This window comes from Pinus tabuliformis, chromosome 3_1, assembly GCF_031772625.1.
Source record: "Pinus tabuliformis cultivar Carrire ecotype Pingquan chromosome 3_1, CPIR1, whole genome shotgun sequence".
NCBI classification, from domain to species: Eukaryota; Viridiplantae; Streptophyta; class Pinopsida; order Pinales; family Pinaceae; genus Pinus; species Pinus tabuliformis.
Window position 1 is genome coordinate 210,912,681 of NC_142301.1, and position 15,305 is coordinate 210,927,985.

Genomic DNA, 15,305 nt, shown 5'->3' on the forward strand with positions numbered 1-15,305 from the left:
GTGGCAATCGACTGCAATCTTGAGCTGATTATTAATTTTTTATGGCAGAATCATCATCTCCTTGCAGTTATAGTTGTCTTTTGATGTCCATGAAAGTGAATAAAATCAGCCTTTCCAAGTTTGTTTGGAAAGCCATCTCACATATTCTCTGATCAGGGAGTCAGCTGGTTCGTATAGGATGGTGACAAGGTGCAACAGGTGGAAGTCATAACTAATAAAGTCCTGTTCACACTAAGAATATATTAGGTTTCTTTTCAGATGTTTAGTCTAACCTTATATCACTTTCCTGCAGAACGATCTGGTTATTGTTATACCTTTTCGGCTATATTATGTATCAAGAGTTATCTATTCTTCAGAACAGAGCTATAATAGCAGTTCCATGGCTATTTGAGTTGTGAGCCTCCTCCAAGTGAGACACCCATTGCTTTGGAAAGCAGAGTTAGTGATGGAGTTTTTCAAATGTCATTGTAATTTGTAGCATATTTCACTATATTTATACAAAATTGTATTCTTTTAGTATATGCTTGGGAAGATAAGGCCTGTAAAGCACCATGGTTTTTCAACGAGTTTTTTTTGTAAAGTTTGATCTGTGTAACTAGCCATACGGCTAAGCGGTTATCTTGTCTATGGAGGATATTGGCAGCTTAATGGATCCTTGTTCTTCAATCAGTGAGGAGGAGGAAAGACAATATTATTGTAAAAGTTGCAATTATTATGGACATTACATAGATAACAACCCATATACCAAAGAGGGTCCTAAAGGCATTACACTGGATTTAAATCTAATGAACAAAAGCTATAATATCATACTAATCTGGTCTCTGGGTGCACCATAATTTAATTCATTTAGTAAATGAACTGATTTAATCTGTTATGATTGTGAAAATAGGTCCAGAAGGCATTACACTGAAACATTCTGGATTTAAAATCTAATGAATAAAATTTCTAATACCACACTAATCTGGTTTCTGGATGCACCATAATTTAGTTCATTTAGTAAATGAACTGATATAATCTGTTATGATTGTGAAAACATAGTGATGTCATATGTAAACTAGCCTTAGCTCCAAAAAACCATGAGCACAAGCCATCTCTAGGCCATTCACACAACCAATTTTACATCTCTATAAAAGCATAGCTATACAATTATTCATATGGCTTCAGGATATATGAATTAATCAAACTGCTCACTGCTAGACTCTAATTAACATATAATATAGAAATAACCTTGACACCTTGATATAAGTGAAAGTGATGCTTGTGATAATAGTACATGGGCTCCATAACATAGTATTCCACCTCTTTATGCATTACACGGGATCTAAAGATGAATTATATGGTACAGCGAGTAATCCTCCTTTTAGATATATTATTTGACTTGGTTGGGGAGTTATTAATCCCCGTTTTAGATATATTATTTGACTTGGTCAAATGTAAAGTGATATTCATTTTAAACTTGGAAGTTTTAAGAGAGCTTCGAACTCATTGTAACGTTTCTTTGTAAACGACTCTGCTTTACTTACTAGTTTGGATGTGAAAGATGCATGTACATCAGGGTAACGGAATGCTGTAAAGGTTACCTAAATTTCCATTGAGCAGGTAGTGGTGTACAAGTACTTGAGCTCTGAACAGTTTAGGGTTGTTGCTAGTTTTGGGTTGTTACAAGTGGTAACATTGTTTAGTTTTGGCATGCTATTGAAGGGTTCTTGCCATATTGTGTGGATATTGAATGGAGCATTGTTCTAAATGTTTGATAACCTACTCTGTTCCATCAAGATTCTTGTAGTTGCTGTGTATATGTTAATAAGCATGGTATTTTGTTACATCTTTCTTCGTTACACTTTGATGAATATGGATGGTGATGATGTACTTCCCTGTTATGGTTTATGGCATGCTTTTTATGGTCGCACATCACCGTTGATTCTGGTGTAAAGTCAATAGTGAGTGTTCTTGATTAGATGATGAGCTATGGCCATTAGCTGAGTTAGACCTGTGGTAACGAGATGGCCAATATTATGGGGCATTACGCTTTAAATTTCTAGTTGTTATTGTTGGTGTCATTCTTGCAAATTCCAAAGCCTTAGTTTTTGGTTCCGGTGCTGGAAACATGGGACACTAGACTCTAGAGCATTTCTTGTGCTTGTAAGAAAGGTGTCCTAGTTGGAAGATTAGTGTGGGTGTGACGAACAAGGGACATGTCAAGAAAAACAAATGTCAAGAAAATGGGGGATTAAGCATTTTGAAGCAGAATTTATCATTATGATTTTGACAAAGTTTATGGACTCCATATTTTTAATCTTTTAGGAAATTTTGAAAGATGAGCGTTTCTTCACTTGTGTTCTTTATTTATTAACTTTATTTATTAAGATTATGGCATCTTCAAAGGAATCATGGGCATGTAGGGCTTCATTGATATATGCGTACATTGCATCATTCTAGGGCAAACCATGTACCTAAGAAAATTAACTTCATACTAGGTTAGAGTTTGTCATTATTATGCATCAATGTTCCTAGGAGGGTTTCATGGTATGAAATTCTTCATCTCACATTAGATCACGCATCAACTATTTTCGGCTTGTCATCATATAGATATGGATATAGCTAGGGTTTGCATCAGAAATGACTTATACTTCTTAAATGTTGTGAAAACCAACAAACCAGATGTAAATAACCTTATTTTGTTACTTTCATTTATTCCCATGGCATCCATCCAGGTGGAAATCAACACTATTAAAGAGGTAGCATCTGAAACTTGAAATTAAAATTAAATTCAAACGGAGCTACAATAATATTCGCTGAACCACTAGTAGGTTAAGAATAATTAGTTCACCTCAAATATAATGTACATAATTGGACACATGAATTTAGTTATAACATGATTGGACATCTAAGGTGAATGATATTACAAAACCAAAAAAAAGTACATTAACGAGTTCTTTACTGAAAGAACCATGGTATGAGAATCCCAAGAAAAATGACAACCATGGTGTATACACATAGTCGAGACCTATATTGATGCTGATCAATGTTTGCCAGTGGAATGAACAATGATCCTGAATCATCTCTGGCACCTGCATCTACACTTGAGATTGCTCCAACCATTAGATCAATAGAGATTTTATGGATCTCCGCAAGGTGCTTTATCGAAAAAGAATTAAATCGAGCACTCCAGATTTTTGCCTCTCTGTAGAGGGGCTTCAAATTGTCTGTGCGAACATTGTAGATGCCTTCCATGTGATTACAGATTAAATCTGAGTTTGTCAGCACTGTTATGTTATTCACCCCATTGTGTTTTGCCTCTTTTAACCCCGCAACAAGTGTAATGTAGTATGCTTCGTTATTGGTTGTCTTTCCCTGCACTTCCCATATTCTATAAATCACATGATTTTTTGCCCCATTGTGAAGGACAAATTTTAAAGATGCTCGACCCGGATTTGGGCGGCATGATACTTCAATGCACAGTGTCCACTTTTCCACCATTCCGTGAGCTTAGAAGCACTGCATAGTGAAAACAACAAAATAGATTCATGTTAGAATATTTTAATATGAAAAAATATCCTGATTGAAATTGATTATTTTTATGCTACCTCAAGTTTGAATGCACATCCTTGAAAAATAACAGAAAATCAAATATCAGTGATAAGACTTTGGGCATAAAGAGTTAATAATGCATGCATGTTCACGAAAATGAGGATGTAGCATGACAAGAAGAAATGAATCATTTAAGACAAACCTTATCATGCTATCAAGGATTCTAAGGACTTCAAAATATCATCTTTTAGTAAGATTGACTAAAGAAACCCTAGAAAATGGTTTTTCCTGTTACATTTTCAAAAACATTGCTATATCTAGCGATTCCAATTGCAGTTCACTGTTAGTGTTTTCCAGAGCTATTGCTCACATCTTGAAAGAGGGATTGCATTGGGTGGAGGGTTCCAAATAGAGAGAACACTCCTATGCTTATCCAGATCACCATCAACAAGAGGCAATATCCAGGAAGTCAAATCATGTGTGCTAAAAGTTTCCAATCTATGAAGTCAAATCATGTGTGCTAGCAGAATTTTCAATCCAAATCATAAATTGTTCAGCTTGGTTGCTGTCCATTCTGGATGTTCGCAGAATCTGCAGTTCAAAACATAAATTGTTTGACTTTGCTGCTGTCCACCCTAGATGTTCGTAGAATTTGCAATTCAAAACTTTTGGGTGTTGTCTAATGACCCCAAAATTTTGTCCATACCATGAATTTCTGGACAATATCTTGTGAGAAAATTTTGGGGAAATCCGTGGGAGTGTTTAAATTGTTGTTTTGATGGCAGAAATGGATTGGCACCATAAAAAAAAGGCTTCGACATAGGCTGATAAATATTGCACTGATATAGCTATTATGATGATTGATGTTTGCATTGTCTGCAAGTTTAAAGAAATAAACTAATACCTCTTTGGCCAAGAGGGCATGGATAAGGAATTTCAAAAATTGGTGGAGGTTAAGTAGAAAGAAATTCATACCTATAGACTCTGATGTTGTTACAAAGGAATCGGTTAGGATGCCATTAAATGTGAAATTCTTGTTGTCCACAAACTCAAGATATTCCCTTACTGAGTCATAACTATAATTTGGCAAAATTAGCAACAAATATTTCCAGCCCTGCAGAGTGTGCATCTTACAATACTTGTAGGTGCTTCTAAATACAAGTTTGTATAGACCGAGCAAATGTAGTCCTTTGGAACCATGATTCCAACAACAAATTTCCTCACAAATGCTAAGCTTTTTACGAGGGAACCATATGTTGCATTTGTTGATGGATATACATCATATTTTCCAAGAAGCCACAATTTTAGCTTTTCCTTTGTTTTTCTAAATTTTTGTACAATGTCTTGTAAAAACCAAATCTCAGTGGAAGAAATGTTGATCAAAGTCAATGATTTAGATACATATATCACAGAAGAGGACATGATTAAGTTCTAGTTTAAAAAAAAATAGCGTACTGATACATATCAAGAAAAATGTAAGTATCCAAGATGATGAAAACAAACAAAACAGAGCATGAGAGAAGTCATTGGAAACAACACCCACAAAGCATATTTCTACTTTCTAGAAAAAAATAACTAAAAGTCCAACAATTGTGAAATGAAACAATAGATATTGACATTAGAAATATAAACATGTACATTCAACCAAACTGTAGTTGGTTGATATTGAGTTATGTCATCTAGTTGAAGCAATGGATAGATATTTTCAATGCATCAGAGCGGGACTAAAATGAACGAATTGCTGGAAAAAATGGAAGCATGAGATTCTTGTAGTAATTCAAATTTAGCAAAATCAAGAAATTCCACTTGGAAGAAGGATGAATGTTGGAGCATGAATGGTTTCTATAGTCTACTAGAATGCCAAGTATCTACTCAAGTAAGAGGATGGTTTCTTTTGTGATTTTCATACCTTGTGTAGGACTGTTGAGCGAGGGTTTTGGAGGTATCCTCTGTCTAGTTTGTGCCCTAGTTTATAGCTTCTTTTATGCAAAAAAATTCACCATAAGTCCGTCGCTATGTGGCCTATTTTTTGCATTAATCATGAGGAACGAGACCCTTAACAGGTGACATGCTACTGTGATATGTCTCTGCAATAAGGACACATGACTTAAGGATTTAGCACATGTATTTTAGTGAGGAACAGGGGCCAAGATATTGCTCAAATTGTGGCAGAACAAAGCATGTTGGGACTGTCTGGGGCACAAGAATAAAGATTTTTGGAATTTCTGCGATATGTTGTTTTCTATTAATGGGACAACAGAGCTCTGCATCTAAGTATAATTTCTGTATTTGAAGGCTTTTACTGAACCTTGCCCGTGGGTTTAAGGTTAAGGGCTCGATTTGTGTTCTCAATGCCTTATTTAAAGGCCTTTACTGGACCTTGCCCAAGGAGTGTAGTTGTTCGGTTTGTGCTTTATTCGTCAAATAAATATAATTTTTGTAGTTTAAACCTTTTAGTGTACATTTCACATGGCTTAATTTGTCCTCATTTTTCACTGGAATTTAAATATAAACCCTCCGGTATGAGTTCTCCAGTAATATGTTGAAAACAAATTTGGAATTCAAATCTAAACCCTCTGGTATGAGATCTCCAGTAATATTTTGAAAAATAAGATTGTACCGGGGTTCCGCCTTGCCTATGTCTTGTTCTGTCCCTGCTGTTTGTATCTTAATCTATTAACGTGCCAAATTCCCAGCCGATCGCAGAGGCAAAAGGCAGCTCGATCACTTGTAATCTATGTTGAAGAGGAATCAGTAAATGATCGCCCAGAAGCACTTGCCCTTCCTGCAGCTCTGTTTGTTATTGGGGCAGGAAGGAGGGGAAGGACTGGTCAGGCTCTGTTTGTTACTGCTTACAACTACTTATGACCAAGGTTACTGAAACCAAGACTGTAGGTTTGAAGTTTCACCATAAGCTTAATACATAATACTTATGAACAAACTAACTCTGCCCCTTTCTCTGCAATACTACTAATCAATTCAGCAGTGCCTCCAATATCTCAAATAAGTTCAATATTGTTAAAATGGTAAGGCAGATACAACCATTTATATGCTGAGTCTTATTCTGTGAATGTAGTTTATTCATAATCCATCGACCATCGACCAATGACCTCCAATGTAAAGTGATGTTCAACAGTCATTCTTGCTAACATAGATAATAATCACAGTTATATATGCAACTAAAGGAAAAATATTAACGTGTAAGTGCATCTGATTGTTATTAACAGGTATTTTTAATAACAGGTATTTTTAATTTACCAGGAGCCCGGGATTGCCTGCGAGGGGGAAGCAACTGTGAGCAGTTGCAGAGGCCGTGTTTCGTCCAGACGGTTTGCAGAGGCAGAGCAGGTTTGAACGAGAGCGCGAATAGCGAAAATGGTCTTTTGGCGCGAGGGGAGGTTTGAAAATGGGTCCCGGTGCGAGCTCGCGGGTGGTGGGTCCCGCGTTCCTGGAAACGGAAAGCTGGCCGCTGGAGTTACGATGTATGGAGGATGGATGCGCCCATGACCCCCCTCGACATCCATGGTAGAGCCAGCCTCCATACAGGCATTTAATGCCCTATGGCAGGGTGGTTAGCTCTTGCCGTTAAGAAATGACTAAAAAGTTAGCAAAATTAAGGAATTCTATACAATTAATCTCATGTGCTAAGGCTGATTACGGAACTTCCTTTTACGGGAATGGTAAACAATTATGGTAAAATCTCTTTATAAATTGATTTTAATTAATGTAAAGTACATATTGTGTAAAGTGAGCAAAGTTGCTAGATTTATGAAATGGTTAATATTATTATGAAGTTTCATTTCCAAGCGTGATAAGTCCTATCATATCTTTATTGGTTGTACGGACATTAGTATCTCATATTTATATTGTCTGCGATGATAGTGGTACTCCATACAATCTGGCGGCATAACAAATGATGGCTCAATAAGACTTCAATTCTATTGGCAATCAAAATTTGAAAAAATAAAATTTTAAAATTAAAAAAAAAAAAAAATTATTTCTTTTTCGTAATGTTCACTTTATAAAAGTTTGGTTTAATTTTTTGTCAACGACCGATAAATGATGGGTCAAAGCATTTTTGAATGCATTATTTCCTGCGGCCCCAAGGATAATAACGTGTTGAACTAGGTCAAAAACTCATACAAGAAAACATGTTATATATTTGGTTTATTTTGATAGGAATCATGAGGAAAGAAATTCATTAATGTGAATGAGATTTAAAAAAAAAAAATAGAAGTAAATGCAATGTAAGAAGGATTTACAAGTTTTAGTAATGGGAATCTTTATGTTGTACGATATGTGTAAATTTGAGGAGAAATTAAAAAAAAAGAAGGTTGTTGCATTTCATAAAAAATTTTTAAGACATTTGGAAGGATGTTATATACGGTATCACATCAAAAACATGTTCAAACATTGTGACCTTTGAGCTAAGAGTTGTTTACTGAGGCAGAGGAATTGCCCAGATGGCCAAAAGTGGCCGAAATCCAGGCAAAATTTTTTCAGAAAATCTTGTAGAAGCAGTGTTTGAATCGTGCCTTTGATGGTGGAAATGGATTCAACACCATCAAAAACGTCTATGGCACCTAAAATTTTGAAGTTTAACAACTATAACTTGGATTTACAAAAATCCTTGCCGGATTTTCTCTAAATATGACCAAAATTTCCATTACTTTTCGGACAATTCCTCCGCCTAGTTAGACTACGGCTTCAACTAATCATGATTTTGTCTAATACTGAATGTTTGTTTGTACATAAAATATATAGAAAAGACTATACAAAAGCGAAAACATAATGGTAGAACCTCATGGGGACACTCCAATAAGAAAGGAAGAAATTTATGTGCACTTTGGCCAACAGGTACAAGTACCTACCAGAGAATTACAGAACATAATCAAAGGCCTATAAGAAGAAATAATAAATCTTTGTGTTGGGCATGAACAACTGCTAAAAGAAAGTGTAAAATAGGAAAGAAATGATAAAAAAAAATGATAGACAAGTCAAATCATAAAATAGGAAAAAGCCAAATGTGGAGTTACAAAGAGAATTTAGGACCCCCAACATATGATGGGGAATATGAGGAAGCAACAGAAGCATGGATACTCAATATTAAAAGATATTTTCAAGTTTATGATTACTCTACTAAACTGAAGGCCAAATTAGCTGCTTACAAATTGCATGGGAAAGCTTCCATGTAGTGGGAAGAGATTATAACAATGCATCATTTGGAGGGAAAGGAGGTTAATTAGGAGGAATTCCAACAACTATTTGAAGAAAAATACTTGACTGAGTGGTATTTTGATTATAGGGTGAAGGAGTTTAATGATTTAAAATTGGGCCAAATGTTTATGGATTAATTGGTAACCAATTTCACACACTTGTTATTATTTTTTCCCTATATAATGGAAGAAAACTGAAAGTACAATGTTTTATAAACTACCTTCTGCTTTAGTTAAGGAGTGAATTGAATATGAACCCCAAAACCATGGATGAGGTTATCCAAAAAGTGAGAATTTGTTACCAACAGGCCAAGTAGAAAAATGAAATTTTGAAATATTGGCCTAACAAAAATAAATATTGATTCTTACAAGGTGGAAAAGGAGGGACAGTTGAACAGTTTAAACAATATGGTAAGCATAATCAAAATTAAAACTTCAATAAAAATAATAATCAATACCATAAATCTCAAATACAATCTCAAATTGGGCCTAGACAGACTGGCCCTAATAAAGGACTTAACAAAAAAGATAAACAACCTTTGAAGTGTTGTGGCTACAGTGAACCCCACTTGTTATGAAACTCTCCATACAACAGAAGATCAAAAAAACATATATAGAATATCCAAGAGGCCTCCATCATCAACGATGTGGCGAGGAATATTCCAGACATTAGCAAAGCCTTGGAAGAGTGCCAATCATAACATCAATCCACTATGGTGGAGATTGAAGGTAATATCCCTAACTGATCTGTTTTTTTATTGATAGACCTGAGTGCTAGCTTGAGTTATTTTATCCCTAAGGTTGTAGAAGACTATAAATTAATGGATAGAAAATATAAAAGTTCCTAGTTGGTTTAGTTAGCTATTGGCACAAAAGAAATTTTGTTATATGGGTAAAGGCATGTCTAATGGTAGTAAATGGAAATCAAATTACAATAAATTTAAATGTACTTCCTTTAGGCTCATATGTTGTCCTAATAGGAATGGATTGGCTAGAGGGTCACTAGACAATTATTAATTTCCTTGATAAAATAGTCATGTATACTAGAGAATATAGAGAAACATAAATTATAAGGGGCATGCCTAGGCCCATTTTAGTGCATCAAATATCTGTGATGCAATTGAAGAAAGCCGCAAGAAAATGGTGTCAAATTTTCTCTATTAAGGTAGAACACCACTACCAAAATACATCAACCAAGCCCTTGGAGGAGTTCGAAGTTATATGGAATTAGTAGGACGTGTTTCCCAACGAGAATCTTGGTTTACCACCTAGGAGGGAAATTTATTTCTTTATAGAGTTGGTATTGGGAGCAACAATGATCTCAAAGGTCTCTTATCGGATGAATGTACCAGAACTGATGGAGTTGAAGATACAATTGCAAAAACTATTAAATAGAAGTTACATTAGGCCTAGTGTGTCACCATGGGGTGCATTGACCCTATTTGTTAAGAAAAGGATGAAATGTTTAAGCTATTTATTGATTATTATCAGCTAAACAACTTGACAATTAAAAATAAATATCCCTACCTCGAATAAATGATTTATTTTATCGAGTTAAAGGAACGAATATGTTTCCTTAGATACATATTAGATCTAGTTATCACTGGCTGAGAATAAATGAGGAAGGCATACTGAAAACACCTTTTTGAACTAGATATGGAAACTACAAATTCATAGTCTTTCCCTTTGGGCTTATGAATGCACCTACTACTTGTATGTGCCTAATGAATAGTGTGTTCAATAATTTATGTATAAGTTTGTACTAATTTTCATAGATGGCATTCTAATATATTAGAAGAATCTGGAGGAACATAAGAAATGTTTGGAGATAGTGTTACAAACATTTTGTGAAAATCAAGTATACACAAAATTTGGCAAATGTGAATTCTTTGAGGACAAGATACAATACCTTGGCCATGTAGTCTTGACGGAAGGGATAATTGTGTATCCCAAAAAAGTGGAGGCGATTCTTAATTGGCCAATCTCAAAAGATGTGGCTGATATAAGGTCATTCATGGGAATTATTGGTTACTACCTTAGGTTCATAGAAATATTTTCTAAGTTAGTATATCCTATAACTTCTTTATAGAAAAAAGGGGTGAAATTTGTATGGACATGATAGTGCAAGAAAAGCTTTGAGAAGATGAAAAATCTACTAACTATTGCTCTAGTGCTCAAAATAGTAGAATTGGATCAATATTTTGAGCTATGTATTGGTGCATGTTTGGAAGTTCTTGGAGGTGCACTTATGTAGGAGGGACATGTAGTGGCCTATGAGTCCCGTAAACTAAAACAACATGAGAAAAATTATGCAGCATATGATCTTAAATTGGCAGTTGTGATTCATGCACTTAAAAAGTGGAGACGCTATCTAACTGGTAAAAAGTTCACCTTGTCTACAAATCTTAGCGAGTATTATTTTGACATCAAACACATAAAAGGAAAATAAAACAAGGTGAAAGATTATTTATGTCAAATTTTGAGGCATGTGTATGAAGTAACATTAAGTCAAACTAAAATGGATTTTACTAATCAGATTAAAGAGGCAACAATAGTAGATTAGAATTACAATCAGATTTGTGAAGATTTGAAAATTAAGTCTAATCAAGGAAAATGCACTGATTATGCAATCAACGAAAGTGGATTGTTGACATAAAAAAACCCGATTTATGTTCCAAATAAAGATAATATTAAAAGAATAATATTAGATGAACACCATAAGACACCATTTTCAAGCCACTTGGGATATCAGAAAATGATTACAAACATTAAAAAAGAATTTTTCTGGCTAGGGAAGAAAAACAAAGTTGTTCAATATATCGCAAGATGCCAAGAATTCCAATAGGTGAATATATAGCATGATCCAAGTGGATATTGGTGGTCACCCTCCTATTCTACTTGGACCCCCAACATTGTCTCTTTTAGTATTTCGGTTTCCTTAATTGTAGCATAGTTTACTATTTTTGGTAGTTTTTCGGGTCCTGAACTTCCAAAGCCGTTTTGAGGCCCTAAAGGATGTTTTTAGGGAAAACGAAGACACTAGAAAAGTCCCAAATAAGGAAGCATGTTTGTTTTCGGCCTATTCTTTGACATCTTTGGAAAGAGGTATTATGATAGCAGGGCCCACAGTTTTGGCGCTTCATCTCCTATGGTTAGGTTTCTGGATGTTTAGGCTTTTCCATTGTTTCTTAATAATAAATATGCCTTGGAGCCTCATTGTAACATAATTCAGAGGCATGTAGCTGCCACATCTCTTCTCATAAATAAGCTACCATCGCCTGAGCTAGTCTTATTTCGATTTTGTTTCTAAGCATATTTCAATATTTGATATTAATGAAATGAAGTGTTATTTCTGTTGCATCTTTGTATTTATGGTTATATCTGTAATTTGTTGCATTCATGTTTAAATTCAAATTAGTGGTATCAGAGTGGTTTGCTCTTTCTCTGTTTTTCTTTGCATGTCCCCAACGAGGTCAGGATATAAGGAGTTAGGGCTTGAACTGGTCGAACATTTTCAAGACCAGCCTTGCAAATCCCAACAGCTTCCCATGGGGGAAGAAAAGAAAGACAAAAGGGGCAGGAGATCCTTTTAAAATCTTGCTCAAAGTAGCCCTCGAACAACAGAGGAATGCGATGATGGACAACTTTTCCTAGATCCTTCAGCAGCTACTGAAGGGCGACGCATGTACTTCCAACAACTACTCTTGAAGTGCCACAACCTTTAATGTACAAGTTAACTTTTACATTCCCATATTTGAGGGTCAGATAGATGCGGACACAGTAGATAAATGGTTAAATCTACTAAAAGGATATTTTTCTGTTCATGATTTTTCTAGCCGGGAAAATATTACTTTTGCTCTTCTCAAAGTTGCCCCCCACGTCAAGGACTGGTGGGAAACCTACTGAGAGCAGAAGGATGAAAGTACGCCCTCACTATTTTCGGTTGCACCCACTTGGGATTCATTCTAAGACGCCATCAAAGAACAATACTACCTTGTCAAGAGCTATGAGGATAAATACATAAATTGGATGACACTACGATAGGAAAGGGACCAAGGCATGTTGAAGTTTACCAATGTTACTCATACCCTTCACACGAAGTTGGGTATCAAGGATTCTAAGAAAAAAATGGTACTCAAGTATCGTGGCTGCCTACACAAGTACATCCAAGATGAGATGGAGTTCCTGGACATCTTCTCACTCAACACGACGTACCGATACACTATTAAGATTGAGCAGAAGCTTAAATAGAAAAAGTGAGACTTTGGATCTGTGAATCCAAAGCAAGGGAAAGGTGCCCCAAACTGCAAAGCAAAGGGCAAGGCCAAGGTGGGCTGACCTAGGAGAACCCGCCGAAGCCACAAGCAAAGAACAACACCACGAAGGAAAAAAAGGACACGGGAAAGTGGTGTGAGTTCCATAAGAGCTCCACTCACAACACAGGTGAGTGTTGGGCCAAGCTGTCACTGGTGGCTGAGTTGAAGGTTTCTGAGTCCAACAGATGTTCCAACTTTGAGTCATAACCCGACAAGGGGATTGACAAAGGGAAGAAAATCATTGACGCGTAGCCTAGTGCCACTATGGCCACCACCAAGATCCAGAAGATTGAGCCTGAAGATCCAAAAGAGGGGGAGCACCTATTCCACTCACAAATGTGGGTGAAGGGTTCTCCACTGCAATTCATCGTCGACAGTGGGAGCCAAAAGAACCTCCTTTCAGAAAATACCGTGAAGAAGATGGGCCTACCGACTACAATACATCCACAATCGTATACCATCGGGTGGTTTCACCAAGCAAGATATCTCCGTGTCAGCCAATAGTGTCGCCTTCCCTATAGCATCAAGCCCTTCATGAATGAGGTACTATGTGATGTTTCTCCTCTTGAAGTTTGTGATGTATTATTAGGACAAACATACTTATGGAAGTGACCTGTTGTATATGAGTCTAGACCTTGCTCTATTATTATCTCTTTGGCTACTAAGTTATACAGGATACCAGAAGTAGCCCCACCTACCTTTATCTCTTTGATCTCTATTAAGAAATGCAATAAGGTCATATCCCAGATCGGGAAATTTGTTTTCTTTCGTATTCACTCTCAAAGTAAGGGGAAGTTCGTAGCCACATGCATGGCCCTCGGGAAGGGTTCCTCCAAGCAGTAGAAGCAGGTGGATATGATTGTGGAAGAATACAGGGACATCTTCTCCTCACCACAAGGGCACCCTTGCATTGTCAGGTCAAGCATTCAATTGATATGACTCCTAAATCACCTCTACCCAATGGGCCGATATATCACCGCTCCATTCTAGAAAATGAAGAGATCAAGTGGAAAATCTAGGAGTTGCTGCAGAAAGGGCACATCTGACCAAGTTTCTCACCTTGTGGGAGCCTGATTGTACTTGTACAGAAGAAGGATGGGACTTGGAGGCTCTGCATTAATTATCAGGCACTAAACAAAATCACTATCAGGAACAAGTATCTAATCCCATGGATTGATGACCTGTTGGACCAACTCAAGGGGGCCAAGTATTTCAGCAATATCAATCTGAAGTCTGGTTATCACCAGGTTCCAATAGAGGCCACAGATGTATGGAAGATCGCTTTTAAAACTAAGGAAGGCATTTTTGAATGGTTGGTTATGCCCTTCAGGTTGAAAATTGGCTCTGCTACTTTTATGAGGCTAATGGATGACATCTTCCATCCCTTCACCAACTTGTTCGTGGTAGTTTATCTGGATGACATCCTCATCTTCAACAAGAGTTGGGAAGAACACTTACAACACATTTGATAGGTCCTTCAAACCCTTCGGCAACATAAACTGTGTACCAAATTGGAGAAATGCACCTTTGGCATGAGCCAGGTCCAATACTTGGGTTACAACATAGATGAGTATGGCGTGCATGTGGACCCGACCAAGATCCAAGTCATTCAGGATTGGATAGCTGCGACCACTCTCATGGAGTTTCACAGCTTTTTGGGCCTTGCAAATTTCTATTGGAGGTTTGTGTTGGGATTATCCCATATCACTTGGCCTTTGAGTTAGATTACTAAGGGTGGGGTGAAAGTAAAGTTTTCTTGGTCTGAGTCCCAATAGAAGTCATTCATTGAGTTGAAGCACCGCCTCTTCTCTGCACCAGTACTCACATTGCTAGACCTACAAAAACCGTTTGAAATCGAGACAAACACCTTAGACTATGCTATTGGTGAAATCCTCACCCGGCACAAGCATCGAGTGGTCTATCATAGTGAGACATTTTCCGATACAATTTGAAAGTACCCCACCTATGATAAAGAGATGTATTCCATTGTGCAGGTTTGTTGACAATGGAAGCAATACTTTCTAGGGAAGGAGATGGTCATCCTATTGTAGCTCTGATACCAATTGTTGTAGCTCTGATACTAATTGTTGTAGCTCTGATACCAATTGTTGTAGCTCTGATACCAATTGTTGTAGATCTAACCCGAGAATATTATAGATCAGATACGAAAAGATAAGATAATGCAAATGAAACCAAGAATAAGATGAAATGATTCTTTATTATGAAACCCTTATGGTAGGGC